The sequence below is a fragment of the Agelaius phoeniceus genome, chromosome 13 (genome assembly GCF_051311805.1).
Source record: "Agelaius phoeniceus isolate bAgePho1 chromosome 13, bAgePho1.hap1, whole genome shotgun sequence".
Classification (NCBI taxonomy): Eukaryota; Metazoa; Chordata; class Aves; order Passeriformes; family Icteridae; genus Agelaius; species Agelaius phoeniceus.
In genome coordinates this window covers 6,546,137-6,561,609 of record NC_135277.1, presented here as the reverse complement: position 1 = coordinate 6,561,609, position 15,473 = coordinate 6,546,137, and the positions used below count along the sequence as shown (strand labels likewise).

At 45.6% G+C, this 15,473-nt stretch overlaps 1 protein-coding gene across 1 annotated transcript in view; it reads right to left on the bottom strand.

Moving 5' to 3' along the window:
- Positions 1-10,749, bottom strand: part of AKAP13 (A-kinase anchoring protein 13) — a 208,928-nt gene extending 198,179 nt beyond the window's left edge. Inside the window, exon 1 of the mRNA XM_077185732.1 lies at positions 10,619-10,749. The gene's annotated coding sequence lies outside the window, so the exon portion shown is untranslated. The remainder of the gene's footprint in view (positions 1-10,618) is intronic.
- Positions 10,750-15,473: the final 4,724 nt, after the last annotated feature.

The window sequence follows — 15,473 nt, the reverse complement described above, 5'->3', positions numbered from 1 at the left end:
TCCACCAACTTGTCTTCCTATGTCTTTGGGTTTTCAGTGGGAACTACAGCTTTGTTCTTACAAGCATTTTTCATGGAAGCACCTTTGCATTTAAAATGTCAACTGTAAATGCATCTGCTATTCAGATAAAGCACCCACAAGCACTTAATTTCATATGCAACAAGTTTTACAAAGTTCTCAAAGAGCCCAAGGACATTTGGAAGGATAGAATCAAGTTTAGATTCAGTCTTAGCATATCATCAACCAAAAAAAAAAAAATCTATTCTTAGATATCTCCCTTTGGTGATTCCTTCCTATAATCTTCCTTTTTTTTTTCCCTCCTACTCCTTTGAGAAAGTAAGTTGTTTGGTTATTTGAAAAAAAAAATGGAAGAACCTGTTTTGCAAGGCGTACAAACAAAGCAGTATCTTCCAAAAAAAGAAAAGCTCATTCAAAAGTATGTAAATATTAGGGCTGGTAACACAAACAATAAAACCACAGGAAACACAAGAAATTAAGAATAGATCAGGATTCATTCAATTTCCTGGCTGCTGGATATATAAGCGCTTTCCTGGGTTGGATGTATGAGACAAAATTTATTTTCTAAATAACAGACATCAGGGAGTTAACCCAGGTAATTTAAAGAGGCAGGGAGAAATGAGTGTGTGTTCTGATCCTGCCTGGCACATCAAGCACCAAGGGTTCAGCATCCTGCACTCAGCAGTGAATTCAATTTGCTCAAGTCACAGGGAAGGCAAAACCCAGGGCTGCTCCTGTCTCATCACAGGATGCTGCTGAGAGCCCAGTGCACACCCAAAAGGCTGCTCTCCAACAAGGGACAGCACCAAGCACCAAGCAGAGGTGACAATTGGTTCCCAACGTGCAGGGTGGTCCCTGCCATCTCCACCCTGCAACTCTCCCTGGCTGGGAGGCAAACTCTGAGCTCGACCCTGCATTCCAGCTCGGGTGTATTCCCAAGTTGCTCATTGCTGCTAGGCTTTCATCTAGCAGCATCCCAACTGTTCTTTCTCTTCTCTCCATCATGGGCATATTTTTTTTCCCCAAGCAGCCAGAAGCAACAAGGTCTCAAGTAGACAGAGCTGTACATCTCTTGTGTGGGAATTTAAAATGCTGCTCTGCCAACAATCACAGCCACAATAACACAACCACACTGCAACAGCTCCTGCTCCTCAGTCAACTTCCACCCAATGTTAAACCAAGTCTCTATCCCCAAGGTATCCAGTGGCTCAGACTCAGACTTACCTAAGAATCAAAAAAAGCCCTGCAATGGAACAATTTATTTCCTTCACTACAAACACCAAGTGAGGAACCTTCGGAAAGAAAAACTTCAACAAGACTTAGAAAAACTTTAACAAGACTTAGAGCTCGTTTCCTTCAAAATGGCCTAGGTTTCTCTTTGCACTATCATAAGCCCAAGGCATTAATACACACAGGTATTTATGCAAACACTATTATTCTTTCTTAATTAATATCAGTAGCACGGATCAGACTGGATTTTTAGTAAAAATTGGCAAAGATTTTACAAATTAGTTCTGGGGAGGGAGAGAGGTGGGAAAATCAGGACTCTTCTAAGCAGAGTATTGAAAAGCTTGATAAGTTTATACTGACTTGATACATTTTATCACAATGCTTAATCTTTTTATATAATGCAATTGTACAGTAACTGTTTGACTGCCATTTATCTGCTATCTCACAGTATTAAATGATAACACAGAGGGCATGGGACCTGCAAATAATCCAGGAAAGAAAGGGTAAAAAGCAAATTCATGTTTTGTACCTTCAGGAAGATTTATACATTTCCAAGCACTTTCCTTACCACAGGTCCTCCATCTTCCTCTAGTAGTTTTGAATTTTCATTTCAAAACTTGCTCTCCACACGCTCAAGTGTTTTCTCTGCCTGCCAGAAGGTGTTGCTGGGATAGGAACTCTCATTAGTCTCAAAGAACCTGATGACTTCTGAACTTTGAGATTATAAAGCAAGAAAGTTACTGAACACTCACATAAAAGTCGATTGGCTAAGAAAAAGCAGCACAAAGTCCTGCCAAAATCCTAGCTAATCTGATAAAGGAAAAACCAGGGAGGTCTAAGCACTAAACCCCAGAGTTTAAGTAGAGCCAATTCCAGCTGCAGAAGGAAGCACATCACATTCAGCAGAGCACCTCTCCTTCTGAAATGCCATCTGAAAATACAACATTTTACCACCTTACTGCCCATAGGTAAATTGCAAAATTCCCAGAACACAGAAAAAAAAATGGATGAGACTGACAGGTGAATTTTACATTTCCTATCAATAACAAACACAACTTGAAACTGACTGGAATGAGGGAGAAAAAAATTTACAAGACCTACGAGACACAAAGCCAGTTAGCACTTAAGTACTACTTTAATTCTCCCATTTTCAATGCACTTCACAAAAAATTAATCCTCTTCACATCCATGCAAACATATTTATTATCCACAGTAGTAACTTGTAAGCTCTTCATGCAACGGTCTACTTCTTTTTCTTGCCTAATTCACTGCCCATGAAAACAAGGATCAAAGCCCTGTTTTAACTGTGGGAGAGCTCTCAAGAAACCTGCTCCTATCATCCCACTCCCATCAGCATCTTTCACAGGGACAAGAAAGGCACCTACTCAAGAAAATACATTTATAAGCTAGTTAAAAGCATTTTATGCTAGTTAAGTGCTCAGATCTCAGCCTCCGTGCTACAAACAAACTCTTCTTCAGGCTACATAACCAAAAGACTCTTCCAAAATTCATTAGTAGCTCTGGCCAGGGGGGAAAAGCAGCTCCAAATTTTGGAGACTCCCCACTGCACAAATGGATTCACACTCCTGTGCCCAACTCAGCAGGAGCCACCAGCACTCAAATGCAGCCACACAGTGGGTACCAACATAACCCCCAGCATCCTCCCACAATGGGTCTGAGGACAAATGTGTATTTTCCTGTTGGCATCTGCACCACAATAGAGAAAAACCTGCAGTTAACAAACATGTGCAGCAACCTTTTGCCTTGAATCAAACAAAAGTGTAAAGAGACACCTGGACCTTGTGAAATGAATGTTTATTACACAAGGCCTTCTTTTATGACAGCACATATAAAAAGGGTTTAGTCTTTATTTCTATACCCAGCTGAGACAACCTACTTTCTCTGCAGCTGCTAGGAGAAGAGAAACTATAAACATTTACATTTAATGTAACAAAAGGTTTGCTCACCACCTCTTGTGTTCCACTGTGCTCTTCGATGATGATCACTCATCATAAAAATGGGTGGAGTGGCTGCAAAACACTTAGCGATGGAAAAAGTGACTCCCATGTTCAAGAGAGGTTCCTGCACAGGCTGAAAACCCCACTAATGTAATGGAGTGGTGTCATTGCTCCCAGGATGGGAAATCTTTGGGCTACGGATGCAAACACATCTGCTGCACAGCACCTGAAGCAGCCTGTTTCACTTTATCTGAGAATCACCCTCTGCACCAACTCAAAGACCTTCAGATCACAGTACAGAAATTAATCTAAGCCACACGTAAACTCAATCAGCTCCAGTTTGGTTTTAAACAATTAAAAACCAGCACTCCCAAGTACAAAGTGCAGACTTGAAGATGTCCAGTGTTGTCAGCACTGCAGCCTTGCTGCTGCAGTGAAAGATTTATGGTAACAGGGAACAAAACAACAGAACTCATCACGTAACACCAGAGGTACATCACGTAAACCTCACTCTTTGGCTGACTCACTAAGTGATATTAACTAAAAAAAAAGCAAGTCCCAGTTTTGCTGCCATCTTACTTGCGGGTTCAGCACTTAGGAAGCTGTGCACAAGCTCCTGAGCCAAAAGAAATTAGTCTGTATAAGAGGCAAATATGGCCATCCTGTCCTCCCCTTCCCTCCAAAATAAATCACTTCCCCCCTTCCTTTAACACCTGCTTCCTCCATCCAAGCATTCATTGTCCCACTGCTATTATGGGACCAAAGACTTAAGCATCCCAGAGGAAACTCAGGAGGGAAAACAGCATGTGTAAAGTGACCAAGTCTCATTCCCTTCAACAATCTCACTCCCACCATCCCTTATTTTCCCTCTCTTCCTATTGACAGCAAGTTTCAAGAGTTGGCAGGGTATCGATATCTACACATGCTGGGAAGCTGAATGTGTCACACATCCTGGTATTGAACCCCACTGTGCCCACAGTCACTGGTGTGGACTTTCCTTGCTCTCACACCTCCCCAAGAACCCACAACCAACACCACGGGGCAGGAAAGCCATGGCCTGACCCAGCACAGCTTTCTGTATTGTTGCCCTGAAGGGCGAGACTTCACACAAGCAGCCACGTTGTGCATCCCTAAAAAGTGGCAGAAGCAGAGCAACGCCAGGCACATGGCAAAAGAAGCCTTTGGGCAAACCCATCCTCAGCATCAACCTCCACCAGGTGGTTTTCAACTGCTGCGCACACTCCCACCCCCACTTTAATCTTCCCTCCACTGGAAACAGGGATACCTGCAAGAACAGGATGACTGGGCCAGCATCCATGCGTGACACATGCCAGGTGTGTTAATCCATGGAACAAGAATGGGTGAGTCACTAGTTTGAGTCTGAAGACAGTCCGGTTTAGAACAACTGCTCCGTGCCAGAATCTTTGTTTGTAATGGTTTTACTAAGTGCAGCATTCAGATTTACAGAACAGTTACACCACTGAGACACACTGGGAAAAAGACTGACTTTCCCAAGTAACTTTGCCAGAAACCTCAGATATGGTTTAGATGAAGATACAAATATGTCGCAGATTTGAGCGTAACTTGCTGCTCCAGTTTGCATTAGTCATGGGTGATAAAAAGCACAGAAACTCAAAGATGACACATGGGGCACTTTCTCTCCACACAAAGTTTTGATCATCATCATCAAATGACCTTTAAGATGACCACTTTAAATCATGCTCACAGAGGAAAAAGTCTCACCAAAATTCAGCCTCATTTTTAAATTAATAATTCATTGCTTATTTCCTTTTCCCTTGCTCTCAGAAATAAAACCTGAAGGAGCTGCTACAGAAGAAAATCCTTAAATCCTTCCTTTTACAGTGGATCAGGCTAATCTTAGCGGTGCTGCCACACTGTAAATAACATCTCACATTAAAAAACAATTTGGGGAGATCTCTCACCGTGTATTTTGCAAATGTAACATTAAAGTAAAAACAGTTCAGCAACGAGACTAACGGGAAAGTTATATCAGCCACCTGAAAGTAGTCAAAAAAATACAAAAAGAGACTAGAAGCAGTCAGAAGTTGTGGCAAATTTTGCATAGTCTGTTAGAAAATTTCACAAGTGCTTGAAACAAAGACACAATGGATCAGTTGCTACCTGTGCTCGTACATTTTAAATATTATCTCAGAAGAGCAGCTCCACAGGATCCAAGGAGCAATCAGTCTCTACATCATGATTTTCAAGGAACTAAAAAGGTGACCACAGGAAAGGATCAAACCTACAAGAAAACTGTGACAGCTCAGTTGCCACATTGACTGAACAAAATACTGTGACCAGTTTTGGAAAGACAAGAGCAGCCAAACAGGAAAATTATTTATTATGAACAATTCAGAGAATCACAAAAATAAAAAAAAGAAAAATTTGACTGAAGAGATTGGGTCATTTTGAATATAAAAGCAAATTCACAGTCTTTATAAGGGGAAAGAGATTCAAGAAAAATCCAGGTGGTCCAGGAGAATTACCTTTGTCAAGAAAACCTGCAGAATTACGAGTTCAGGTGAAGAAGCACCTCTGGATTCTGCAGCCAAGGCCACAGTCAAGGTCCTCCACCAACTATGGAAGCCCCTAGGCCCACACCTCACCCAGAGGCATCAAACCCAACATGCTTGGACTATACTGTATTTCAAGCCCTCAACACAAGTGCTGTAGAAGGTGATGATATTAGTTTCAGGGGTAATTTTTCCTTATGTTTTCTCCAATCCTAGATTAAATATTTGAGCATTTGGACTGTGAGAACTTCATTGCTATGCCAACAAAGAATTCACCTTTTTCTCATGCATATTACAAACCACTCAATAAACTCTGCAGCATCAGATTTATAAGTTTCTTCTCAATATATAAAAAATAGTCTTGTTAGACTGCGTGACCATGTCACAACATGTGATCCATTACAGCTACAACAGAACTAAAGCTTACTTTTTCCAAGGTATCACACTTTGTACTTTTTTAGGACTGTTGCCTACTTAAAAATATTTGTGATTGCACTTTCTTCCCCTAGTCCTCAACAATCTAGCAACCTATCTAAAACGGTTATAAAGAAAATTTTAAAAAACATTCTTAAAATGGCAGAACTTATTTTCCAGAGATTTCTCTTTGCTCTTGAACTGCTGTCTTACAGAACTTAAAAATTAAACACTTTGACTTTTAGCACACTGGCTTATCTCAGAAACATCTATCTCCCATGTCATCTTCACATGCTATAAAAAAGGGATGGGCACCACAGTCAAATGCCTTCTTTGCAAATGGAAAAGCACTTCCAGGAGTTTAGGTTTCTCCTGGTGGAAGCATCCAACCCTCTGCCACAGCAGCTGCTTGTGATAACACAAAGGAACACAGTCAGGTAAGTGATGCAGGTATAGAATGAACTTCTTTTCTTAACTAACACAAGTTATGAATTGTATACACAAAAAACAATAATGTATTCTTATCTGGGATCCATTTCCCAGCCTGGTTTGCTGAACAGACCCAAAAAACCCCAGTATGGCCCAGCTGGGGAACTGGAAGAGGCTGCTTATGCTACGCCAACACACAAAAGAGATGAGATGACAAAACTGCAGTTCAAGTTTAGCACGATACTGAAACTTTTACCTACTGCATGTCTCCACCAGCCGTCTGGAGAAGGACAATAAACTCTTCACAGGATTTGTGGCGTCACAGCTTATTTGTCATGCAGACATTATGAGAGGAGTCACCCTGTTTCCCTGACAAAGCACTATAAATATACAGAGGTATATCATTCTGAAAAAGATCTGTATAGCTTCACTGCAGCAACAAGTTCCCAGCATAGCTGCTTTTCCTGGAGCACTGCCATCATATTTTCTTATCAGTAACTGAAGTAACTAACCAGCTAACTCCCAGTGATGGGCTTTGCCTTCTAGATCTGCATAAAGGTCATTTGCAAAGGGGGAAAGGCAGGCTTGATAAATAAATAAATAAAAAGAAGCCATTGTGCCACATCCACGGCTTTGTTTCCAAAAGCCACTAAGAAGTGCAATGCCAGGCTGAAGTGTCTGACTATTCAGTAAGTACAAGGAGTGGCCCATTCCCTCCCCACAGTGAGATTGTTGACAGCTGTTTTAGAAGAGGGAAAAAAAAATGAAGCATGACTAAACTATTCATAAAAATCGCATTATATCCAACACCCTAAAAACAAGTTTTGTTTTAGAAAAGGTGCAGAGCTTCCTGGACGTGACTGACCAGGTGGTACATGCCAGCCCTAAGCAGGCTCCCAGATGGATTATATCCCCTGTGGCAAACCCCAGGGCAGCAAAGGACTCTACACCAGAGCTATCAGCTGCTTCAGAACGTCACTCATTACCTTTATCTGTCCTACAGGTGATCAATGCAAGCAAGCACATGAGCACTTGGCACCAAACAGCACTCAGTAATCACAAGGTGCAGGCTGCAAGGTGTTTTCCTCCCCAGCTTTCCACATCCAGCCTCTCATACGCCTGCAAATAGGAGTTATCCTCCAGCTGGAAACCACGCCAACTGCCAACTCCCTGTGCAGGAGACTGGTAAAACATGGGCCACAATCACACAGGGAGGCCATATCATGCCTTTACGGCCTCCTGGACTACCCAGCCTTCTCCTCAAGCTTTTAACTTCTTAGCAGTGCCTTCCACCAGTAGAGGCAAGACAAAACCAAATAGTTCCTCCCTACCAATCAGCTGTGTGGTTTAGCTGACTTCAGGCTATTTATTGCCTGTGTGGGGAACCCTATAGAAATAGTATTTAATAGCACTCAAGTAGATTGCAGAGATAACCAGCTACAGTAATAAGCAGAAAAGCTTCCAAGCTGCTTCAAGGTCGGTTTTATTGGCGAGTGGATCACCACCAAATACCAGGCAGAGAAAACTGATACGTTGGTGTCCTGGAAACAGTGGAAAAGAAATAGGTACAGCAGGCACTGCAGCTTCTACTGATAATTTTTTTGTTAAGTAGCTATTTATTAAAACTTAATATTCCAGCAGAAAATTATATGAAAGAACCCCACTGCTTTTGTAACACAGGAGCATGTGAACACCACCAATAAACCTACCAATGTTTTTTTCCTCTAGGATAATTTATTGACTGCTGTTCTTAATTCATGCTTTGGATAGAATAACCAGATTCCTTTAACAGTACTTAATCCCCCTCTTAGCACAGGAGTGTACCCTAGACCAGAACACGGCTTACTCACAAGTATATCCTGCTGAGAGATTAGTGAGTTCTGCATATGCCTGAGTCTCAAAGCTGCGCTACGCAGACTGTGTTTAAAAACATCCATCATCGCATAGTACCTGGCAGAGCTCTGTTCCTTTGAGAAGCTTTGAGCTCTTAAATGCGTTTCCCTCCTTTGATGCAACGAAGCTGTAAATCAGGAACATCGAGCTCCTGCCTTTCTCTCTGGCTGCAGTCCCTGGCTGGACTCTCTCACTTCGGACACGTCGCGTCCTCACCTCTCGGGCTATGCCGGCCATCCGTGGCCACCAGAGCCGGGCAGGAAATCCAGGCTGGAACGCTGTCACACGGCACAGTTCATCCACACTACCTGCAGGGGACTCGTCATTCAGGCTACCTACAAAACCTGTCTGCCTGGCAGAACTCAACACCCATGCCCTTCTAGCAACAGCCCCAGGCTAGCCCGTCTGTCCAGCACTGGGCAGCGCTGCAAGGACAGATGGGCGATGGAGAGGGCTCAACCCATGAAATGGACAACAGGTACACACTTGAACTTGTGCCAAGGGAAAGCACACGACCAGATGATCCTCACCCTGCCGAATGCACCCTTACTCTGCTACCAGGCTTGTAAAAAAAGCAACCGAAACAAAAAACCCAAACAACTCAATTTGAAGTGTACGAACAGAACAAGTCACTGTCACCATGTCCCAAAGCACAGCAAATGCCCCTCTACTACAGATAGCAGTTTCTATCCACAGGCAGGGATGTTATGAGGTTAACATCTACTCCCACTGCTAAGGTATCTATGTACAAAAATACAGCTCCTCGAACATCACAATAAATGATATCTTACCTTCAACTTGGTTCACCCTTCCAGAACAGCTCGGCAAGGGCGTCCAAAACATGAGAAACACACCCAACAAGGGACTCCAGGAGAGTCACCACAAACAGAACTAATGTCGCTTGGCCCTTTAAAACCGATTAGATTACATTAGCCAAAACTCCCAGTACACAAGACATCCATAGATCTCAGACCAACTGTCTAAACTCAGCTCTGAAGCTACATGCTTTACATATTTCTACTGCATCGCATATCTCCATGAGCACCTAAAGTTTTACGGCTGACAGAGATTACAGAGAGCCACAGTGACCAACTGTCCTACAGCAGTGCAGGACTTCTAATCCCTTTATCAAATCTCTATCTGGTCATCCACAGCAGAATTGGTACAGTGCACTCTTTAAAAAAAAGAACTTTTTATAAATCACTTTTCTCCCCCACTTCCAATCTCCAGCTAACATGAAGCCCTGTAAAGGACACTGGGGCAGAACCAATTCCAGAGGTCAGCAAAATCTCAGATTCTGCAAATCCCCAATCACTATATGACTTGTGGTTACAACACAGTCACAGAAGGTGGATTAATAAACCCCAACAGTTTACAGGTTCAGAAAAAAACTACTATTTCGCAATCCTCATCCAGAAACTCCTGCATTTGCTTCAGAAGAAGGGTCTGCACTCGAGAGGAACAAAAATAACTCTATTTTCAAGCAACAGAGTGAACGCATGAAATAGACCCCACGGCAAGGACTCTCTGAGTGACACCATAGGCCACGGAGACCCAAAGGTGACACACACCAACACCAGCGCGTTGCGGGGGTCTCTTGATAAGAATCCGCGGTGACTTTCCGCACAATAAACTGAGATACAAAGTTGTGTCTGTGAGCCTGGAGGGGGGTTCCGACCAGGATATCAGTATTCCAGCGTGGAGGGAGGCCGGGGGCCAGGCGGGTGCGTGTCCCCCGCACACCCCCGGGCACAGCTGGGCTCGTCCCCCGGCAGTGGGGCCGCCACCCCCGCCCGGCTGCGGGGGGACCGCGCCCGGCCCCGGCCCGCAGACAATAGCGGCGGGGAGCAGCCGCGCGAGAAAACACTCCGAATAAATGAAAAACTGCCGAGAGCCCTAAAATGAAAAGGAATAAAGCCACGCGGAGGAGAGGAGCCGCCCGGAGCGGCTCCACGCGAAGTTGCTCGGAGAAAAAACCCCCCGAGGACGAGGAAGGGCGGGGGAAGCGTGCGAGGGAGCGGGAAGGGGCGGGGGGCTCCCGCACACCCCCGGCCCCGGGGAGCGCCCACCCCTCCGCGCCCGCCGGCGGCCTCCCCAAACTTTCCCCCACCCCTTCGCCCAACTCCGGCGGGGCAAACTCACCGCGGGGCCCGGCGGGCGGCTTCGCCCCTGGCAGCGGGGCCGGGAGGGAAGGGAGAGGGTCGGGGACGGGGAGGGGGCGGAGGAGGTGGCCGGGCCGGTGCTCTCCGCCCGGGGAGGCGGGCAGGAAGGAGAGGAGGAGGGCCGGGGGCTGCCGCCTCGCAACCTGAGCAGCCGCCACCACCGCCGCCGCCGCCGCGCCCGGCCCGGCCACCCCGCATGCGCCGCCCCGGTGGGGCCGAGCGGGGCCGGGCCGGGCAGTGGGGACCGAGCCGGGCCTTGCGGGGCCGGGCGGGACCGCCCTGGGCCGGGCAGTGCGAGGCCGGGCCGTGCGGGGCCGGCGGCATTCGCTGGGGCTGAGATGCGGCCGTGAGCAGCGCTGGGGAAAGCCCCGCTCCCTGCCCCCGGGGGCTTCTCCCTCACCTGTGCCCCTTGCCGGTAGCTCGGCTGCTGAAGGAGAGGCGGTGGCGTGTGTGGAACATGGTGGTGCGGGTGTGGAAGAGCGCAGGCAGCTGCTCAGGCTGCGGGTTTGTTTTTATCGAAGGGGCACATGGGGATTGCTTCATGCCTGGAGGAGTTCAAGGCCAGGCTGGATGGGGCTTTGAACAACCTGCGCTAGCGGGAGGTGTCCCTGTCGATGGCGGGGAGGTTGGAGCTGGATGATGTTGGAGGTCCCTTCCAACCAAACCATTCCGGGATTTTAGGATCCTGCCTGCCCACGTGCTGAGCTCCGGCTGTAGGGCCTGTTCTGGTGGGTGTTGGAGTTCTGGCGTCCCCAATTCCAGTGATTAAAGCCTCTCCTGTTGCCCAGAGCGCGAGCTGTCCAGCTGTGAGCGGAATCTGCTGCACATCTGTACCTGTCACAAACCCAGCAGCTCCACTTTAGTCCCACCAGCCCAGCCCACAGCCTCCTCCTGCTCCTCACTCTCTTTCTGGTTCTCCTATGGTAGTGTAGGTTTGATGGAGGAACATCTCCCATACCATTCCCACGCCTTTCTCCGGAAAAGCAGTGGAAAGGACACCCCACCATTAGCAAATGAGCTCATGTGGTCTGTGGTCCGTGTGTGGCTGGGCTGGAGGAGGCCCTGCACAGTGAAAATGCCTGATCTCTTGTGGTGGTGATTTGCCTTCAGTTACTGTTTTTGTTGGAAGCTCTTTGGATATGTGTACATGTGGTGGCCCAGCATTTCCACTTGGCTTTTTCTACAGTGTCCCTCTAGCCCTGGCAGTGGCTGGATGATGATATGCACAAAGGCAGTATCAGCACTGAGTTGAACATGTGTCACTTCATGAGAACCAGCCCAAAAGCACTTCACAATACTTTGCAAAGATTTTGCTGCTGATCAGAGCACTGGGCGAAGCCTGCAGGTAATTCCTGTCCATCATGTTCTAAGTAGAACAGAAAAACCAACACTGTGTATGGTGCAGAAGATTATCTCCTGAAAACCCTGCATGTGAACTTGGCATTGGCTTCCAAAACATGCACTGGTGATTCAGTTAAAAGCAACTGAAACAATAAAAATGGCTCCAATGCTTGTGCATTTTGGTAGTTTTGGAGACTGAAATGTACCAGCATTGTACACCCTTAACAACCAGATATAAAGCAGTAGTTTTTTTCTTACATGGCTCCAATAAAATAAGGCACACGAGAGCAGGAACTCTGGAAAAATATCTTCCTTTGCCTTGGTGCCACCTTTACAAGAAGGGCTTAAGGGGCAGATCACTTGGAAGTTCCCAGCTTCAGGAGGGGTCAGACACAACGATGGCTCAGCAAAGAGCACCATCTAGTGAAAGGCCACGTCTTGACAAAACTGTCCCCTACAGGGCTCCGACCAAACAATGACTGATACAGCCCAGCCCAGCCCAGCATTCCTCATCGTACAGAAGCAATCACGAGCCAGGTAGCGTGGTAACAGATAACACCTACCTAAAATTTTCTATAACAAGAACACCGGGATCTTTAGCTCTACCCTCTTGGTTGCCCATCAATGGAATATTCTTTGCTTGTCACCTCCATCCTGGCAAATCAATCTCTGTCTTCTTTAGCCTCACCTGGAGCTGACACAGCCCTGGTGTTGCTGTAGGTGCCCCCCTATAACTTAGAGGAGGTCAGAAGTCCCAAAGCAGGGATTCCCTGAGTCTGTACCAGCTGTGTACAGGCCTTTGTAGATGGGCTCGTATTCACTGCTCTTGCAAAGAGTTTGGAAATGCTTTTGGGGTGTAGAGTGTGAAGATCATCTGTCATCAGGGCTGCCCATGAGCATTCACTATAGTCATAATATTCCAGACTGGGTGGCAAAGAAATTAGCATGGAAAATACTGAGAAAAGAGTGCAGCAGCTTAGCACCAAACCAGGAGGATCAGCTGGTTGGCCCCATTCATGGAAGATATTCTGTCCCATGCAGTCACAGAAGGTGACTCAAAACACAGGCAGAAATGGTGTAATTTTCCCTCAGAGAAATATTCCCTGCCAAAATGGACCTCTCCAGCCTCCCACATATCCCTGGAGTGCCAGGGGCTGGTGGTAACTCAGGAAGGGAATTAGCAAAGGTAGACAGTGCTGTGGGATGGGTAGGCAGCTCCCCAGCCTGCCAAGGGATTGGACAGGATCTCAGTTTAGATTTGATCTCACGTCCCCCTGGCTTGTGGGTGGGCTCCTGATGCCCCAGGAGCAGAGACCACTGCCCATGTGCCACAAAAAGGCTGTATTGGCCTCTCCAGATGCCCAGCCCCTGCTCTCAGCAGCAGTTAACACATCTTTTTACCTTGCATTTCCCCAAGATTAGTCTGCTTTAGTCTTTATATTATCCACCCCCAAATTCTCTATATCAAAATATCCTGTCTGCAAACACGTATCACCACAAACCAAAACAGGGAGGCAGTAGATTAAGGGAAATTTGTGCAGCACGCTGTGGATGCCAACCTCCTGACAAATCATTTGCCCTCAAATCATCTCTGACACTAGCTCCCCTGGGTTCCATCCTCTGCTACATGTCCAGGTCTGCTTTTCAAACCTTATGAAAAAATAATAAAATATATCAGATGTTCTTTCATTGCCTCTTTCAGGTTTTATTTTGTCACAAGATTTGCTGCAGGGCTCCCTGCTTCTTGCTAGGGAACTGGATTGAAGTGCGAGTTGCACTCATGAATGAGACTGGAATTTGGTTCTGCACAACACAATCTGAACATTTGTGTGTAGTGGCATGAATTAGCAATATGAGCACATTGTTCCTGTTTGCTGGAAATGAGCTGTCCTTGCAACTGAATAGAAAACAGAGTGCAGTGCAATGATGGAAGCAGCAGCTATTAAAGATTTGTTTTCATCATATCCAAGCAGCTACAAAACTGAGACACTGAGCATTAGTGTGTGGTGTTTTCTTTGTGTCCCTGCTTGTTTGAAGCCAGTGCCTGGTAGCTGAGAATAACAGCAGCTACACCTGTAAAAGATTTTAATATAATTTTCCTTCTTGAAACTCTACTCATTGTAATCTCTAAAGTCCTGTAAGAGGTACAATCTTTGCTGCAAAATTATGGACTGTGGCTGAAAGCAGCCTTCAGGAGAAGTTAACCCATTCCTGTGTACTATATAGATATCCCAATTAAAATGTAAAAATGAATGGTAGAGCAGAAGGAGGGATGAAAGGGGACTTGCAGGCTGCAAAAACTGTCTTTAATCCTCCTGGGACTGTTTTCTCTTTCACTTGGGCTTCATACTTCTTGCTTTGTCAAAACACACTGTTTACAACCATCTGCTCTGGCCATCCTGTTCTTTTCAATACACTTTTTAATTTAATACAGTTCTATTTCTGCCTTCAGCAAACGTTGCCCAGGTACGTGCAGAGCAAGGGATAGGCAAATCTATGCCAAAAGAATTTATTGGAGTATCAGAAAACATCCATGAAATCAGTTTATGAAACTGAATTATGTGGAACCCCAGGAGTGAAAAATTACAAACACAGAGAGTTAAGTTGATAGCAGACTAGGATAAAAGCTTTTATCAACACAAGCTATAAAATTAATCAAATGCAGTATACTCCCAAAAAATTAGACCAGTTTTCTCATTCCCTACACTCTACTCAATTTCAGATCTAAATAGCATACAAAGTAGATTAAAATTAATCAATACAGCAGATCCCACAGTAAAGCAACTAATCAAGAAAGCAACACATGCATTTGCAAACAATTATTTATTGCCACCACCACATGTGGCCCGGATGTGAATGCATGTGGCACCCCTGGCTTCTCTTGAATCCATGCCAGAGCTGATGGGTGTATTTGTTTTTTTTTGTGTGAGGCAGCAAGAGAAACTGTCAACATCTAGGTCGCTTGACAATATTTGCTTGAGTCTTGTAAATATTATGAAGGGTGAAACAGGATGAAATTGAATGTACAGTGTGGATGTGCAACAGTATCTTTTTCTCTGAGTGCTCCATCCTTGACTGGTACTATCCAGATTTTCTCTGCAGCTGTATATGGACTGGATGAGATCTCCCAAACTACAGAATGTGAGAGAGGAGAGTCTTCCAGATGTTGGGAACCATGGGTGATGGCAAATATTTCCAGCTTATCCCAACATGCAAGCACTTTTCCCCATTCATATCCTTGCATGAAATACCCGCCCAAACTTTTCCTATGGATCTTCACAAACCTGCCAAATGAAAAATAAGTACCAAGAGAGATGCCTTTCTCGGGAAGGCAAAGAGGGATTGTGTGTGATTCACAGAGATCCAACTGCAGGGTGGAAACTGCCACCATGGACCATCATCCACTGCCATCATCCACTTCAGGCACATGAACAAAACCTATGGGTTGAACATGAGCTGCTTTAAAAACTGCTCTGAATTTCCATCATCAGCCG